This window comes from Nannospalax galili, unplaced genomic scaffold (genome assembly GCF_000622305.1).
Source record: "Nannospalax galili isolate Female #2095 unplaced genomic scaffold, S.galili_v1.0 scaffold1599, whole genome shotgun sequence".
Classification (NCBI taxonomy): domain Eukaryota; kingdom Metazoa; phylum Chordata; class Mammalia; order Rodentia; family Spalacidae; genus Nannospalax; species Nannospalax galili.
Genome location: NW_008342326.1, coordinates 71,906 through 76,424, shown reverse-complemented (window position 1 = coordinate 76,424; position 4,519 = coordinate 71,906). Strand labels below are relative to the sequence as shown.

General features: G+C 43.2%; 1 protein-coding gene and 1 pseudogene across 4 annotated transcripts in view; one reads left to right on the top strand and one right to left on the bottom strand.

Moving 5' to 3' along the window:
- LOC115071279 overlaps positions 1 to 4,436 on the bottom strand; it is a 7,765-nt pseudogene extending 3,329 nt beyond the window's left edge.
- Positions 1 to 4,519, top strand: part of Cd55 (CD55 molecule (Cromer blood group)) — a 41,498-nt gene that overhangs the window by 35,901 nt on the left and 1,078 nt on the right. The window lies entirely within an intron of this gene.

The following is a 4,519-nucleotide window of genomic DNA, read 5'->3' as shown; positions in this document are numbered from 1 at the left end:
AGCCTGAGATGTTGGCACATGCATCACTAATCTGTATGTATCTGATTATTACTAGTCATAATCGGATGCAGTTGGATCCTTGGCACCTGTGTGTGTCTATAAAGTCATCAGGTGGATTTTAATGGTAATGTTTATCACCTCTACTAATTAGCATGATGTAAATTTCCATGCTTCCTCCTCAAATATAATCCATTTTTTAAAAATTTGTTGATTTTTTTTGTGTGTATGTGTATCACACAGAACATCCCAAACCATCTTAATCAACTATATACCCACTGCCCAGATGGCACCCTCCCATAGCCTCCCTCCTGCCACTAGAGCCCTTATACTCTGATATCCTTGCTGTTGTCTGCTGTGTTGTCAGCACCCCCAACCATTCCCCACTACTTGCCCTTCTGGTGAATCTAGTCAGACTATCTAGAGGTCTTTGTTTTAGGAGGGTCAGCTGTTCCTCATCTAGCAGTAATGAGTTGTCAGTATTCCTTTAGGTAAGATTGGGGTCTGATGTTCATTTTCCCAGTTCTATGCTGGGTTAATATCTGGGAGTCCCTTTGGCCACCGTGGCCAACAACGCAAAAGAAGGTATTGCCTGTCTGGCATTGTTGCTTATTTTGTAGCCTTTAGCTGTACATAGGGACTCAAGAAATTATATTGGCCCCTTTAATCTTTGGTTATACTTTCCTTTTGGGTGTTTAAGGCCATAGAGTTGGCCCAGATAAACCAATTTATTTTTACTCTTAAGGTTGTTTGAGGATCTGTTCCTCAGGGGTCATATGGGCTTGGGAGGAGCCCCTGGCTCCTTTCTTTTACCAGTTCCGCCTATGTGAAGATAAGTCAAAGGTCCTGCTTGACCATGGTTGGCTTCATTTGAAGCATGCAGGAAATGATTCCTCTGTGTTGACCCTCCTCTTTGTAGACTGGACACTGGTTGAAGTCCATCTGGTAGGGTCTCCTCAGCCTCCTTGATCAAGAGGACAGGTGATCCACCACAATTACAGGACATTTTGAGAAATGCTCATAGTCCCCTGGAACTAGTAGACCTAGGAGGGCAAGAGGGAAGAACCATCCTTTATGTCCCTCTGACCAAATTATTATAGGCCTCAAAGTATGTCTGTTAAACATCCAAGAAGGTTAGGTCCACAGTCTGGTACTTTTAATTACTGTGTGTCATATAGATAAATATTGGGCAAAGACCATTTGTTTTCAGATAAACCTTATCTAGACATATATTTCTTGATCTGCTATGTATAATTTGTCAGTACGTTGTAGGATTAATATGTTTCCTTCTGGTTTTCAAAACAAGCTAGGCATTATTTATCTCTTGCATTGTCTCACCCCTCCATCATTGCTTTCCCACTTAAAGTGCCCCCATTTCCCCCTTTCTTCCTTAATAATACCCTCTCCTAAGGTCCTATCTCTCTGGAGCTCCTTCTTTCCCTTTATCCCCTAGGTTCCTTGTATACCCTTCCCTCCCTCCTCCCTTAAACTAACCCAATTTTTATCCATATCTCCCTTATTAAGGCCTGTTTCCTACTGTTCTTCACTTTCAGGTTCTTTCTTTTCCTTTACCTCCGTTTCCTTTCCATTACCCTGGTTCCTGTAGTTATGTCTGGATACATACTCTCTTATCAGGGTTTGGATCTAGGATCCACATATGACAGAGAACATACATTGATTTTCTTTTTCTCAGTCTGTGTTACTTCACTTAGTATAACAGTTTCTAGTTCCATCCATTTACCTGCAAATTGCATTATTTCATCTTTCTTTACTGCTGGATAGAACTCCATTGTGTAAATATATCACATTTTTGTTAACCATTCGTCAATTGAGGGACAGATCTTAGCCAGCCTGACTGGGGTAAGGTGAAATCTTAAAGTGGTTTTAATTTGCATTTCCCTAATTATTAGTGATGTTGAACATCCTTTTAAGATGTTTCATAGCCATCTTTACTTCTTCTTTTGAGAACTCTCTGTTCAGCTCCTTAGCCCATCTTTTAATTGGGTTGCTTCTTGTCTTGATTTTATGTTTTTTGAGTTCATCATGTATTCTGGATATTAAACCTCTGTCAGATGTGTTGCGGGTGAAGATTTTCTCCCATTCTGTGGGTTTTCTGATTGCTTCCCTGGTTGCCTCCTTTGATGTCAGACTCAAGACTTCAAGTTTATGTGTGCTTCTTTTTGTGAACTTTATGTGTCTTTGTGGTTTACTTTTTGGGCATGAAGAGCTGGTTCCTCTAAGCTTTGGGTTCTCTCTTTGGATTTTATATTAGAGTGGCTGGATTGCTTTTGTCTTTCCCATTCTGTGGGTTTTCTGATTGCTTCCCTGGTTGCCTCCTTTGATGTCAGACTCAAGACTTCAAGTTTATGTGTGCTTCTTTTTGTGAACTTTATGTGTCTTTGTGGTTTACTTTTTGGGCATGAAGAGCTGGTTCCTCTAAGCTTTGGGTTCTCTCTTTGGATTTTATATTAGAGTGGCTGGATTGCTTTTGTCTTCAGGAGTTCCCACAGAGGCCCAAGTTGGATAAGCATCAGATGCTTTCAGGGTTTCTCATAAAGTCTGGGTCCTCCCAGAAAAGATTTTGGCCTCATGAATTTGGTGGTTGGCCTGGCCTGGGAGCCTGGTCTGGGAAAGATGTTGGTCTAGGGCAGCTGGTGGCCATGCCACCCACAGATGCAAAGGAAAATGGGGAGGGGAAGTGGCTCCAAGAGCTCCTGGGGACTGCACTGAAGAGTTGGGTTTGTCTGGATGCAAAGGACTAGAAAGAGGAAAGGTCAGCCCCAGTGTCCAGGAAAGAGGCTGACGTATTGTGTAGACCCAGGGAAGCAGAGGGAGGTGAGGGTGGGACCAGTCCCAGAGTCCCCCTGGGGACCTGAGAAGGAACTGAGTTGGTCTGGATGCAAAGGATCAGGCGGCAGTGGTGGTTTCCCTGGTGTCTGGGGCACCAAGAAAAGGAATGGGATAGGACCCAGGCTGGCAGAAGAGACAAGCTGGGAAATGGGAGGGTGAAAGAGGATGGGGGAATCAAGGCACGGAGTGCATGCCTGACCTACCCTGGAGAGAGAGGCCTGCTGGTCAGAGAGAGGCCTGCAGGTGGTGCAGGCCCAGGGAAGCAGGGGGAGGTGAGGGCGGGGTCAGGCCCAGAAGCAGTGCTCCTGGGGACCTGTGAAGGAACTGAGTTGCTCTGGATGCAAAGGATCAGGCAGCAGTGGTGGTTCCCCAGGTATTTGGGGGGCCAAGACAAGGAATGGGACAGGACCCAGGCTAGGAGGAGAGACTGGTGGGGGAGATTGTAGGGTGAGTGAAGTTGGGGGAGTCAAGGGGTGGAGGATGTGATTGACTTACGAGAGAGAGAGAGAGAGAGAGAGAGAGAGAGAGAGAGAGAGAGAGAGAGAGAGAGAGAGAAGAGACCTGAGGGTCGTGCAGGCCCAGGGAAGCTGAGGGAGGTGAGGGAAGGGCCAGGACCAGAACCAGTGCTCCTGGGGACCCAAGAAGGAACTGAGTTGCTCTGGGTGCCTCCACAGTCTCTTATACTTTGCACTTTGACCAGTTGTGAGTCTGTACCATATACTGCAAAAAGAAGCTTCTCTGATGAAAATTGAAAACTGCACCAATGTAAAGATAAGTGTTTTGGGAGTCGTTTAACATTATGCCCATTTAGTAGAATAGAAGCAGCTTCTCCCTTCGGACCTATGACCTACCCAGCTATGAGTCCTTGGCCCAGTTAATATCAGACATGAGTTCTGTTTTAGGAAGCAGGCCTTAAATCCTGTCAGCAGTTGATTACTCCCCAAACATTTATGTCACTATTGCACTAACAAGCATATCCTGCCTGTATTGTTTTGTGGGTCTATGGGACCCCACCGAACAAAAATTTGAAAGAAGGTAACACACTCCTGACACTGAGCTTGCTGTTGGATAGCCTTTGGCCCTCAACCCGGCATCATCAGTTCTTGGCCCCTCATCTCATCTTGTGTTTGTACTCTGTTTATTACAATGATTAGATGTTATGATGCCACAAATATTTGGGAGGGGGAGTGATTATACATAGTACTTAATCAGAATGGCTTTGTTATGAGTTGATTGGCTTACCTTGTTTTTTTTCTGTTTGCTTGGTGGCTTTTAGACTTCCCAGTGTTCAAGAAATATTGTAGTACCTGTTAAGAAATATTTCTAAAATTATATTTATAGATCTTAAAAGAACTTTTTATACCTTTACTTAAAAATAATGATATAAAACTATTTGTGAAATTTTCTAAATGTCTTAATCTCTTGAAACTTTCCTCTAATCCATATATAATATTCAGAGGATTTTCACTGACTCTGAATCTGAAAGTGTCTTAAATGTCTCTAACTAAACTACTATTAATCTAAGGAACTAAAAACGGTTATACTTTGTTTCTATAGTTACCAAAGTAAACTTACAGAAGGCTGTTCATGCTTTTTAACTTAACTAATGTTATGTTTGGTTTTTACCCTTAGCCAATTCTTTTTGTTGTTTTATCACATAGCAACCAAAAAT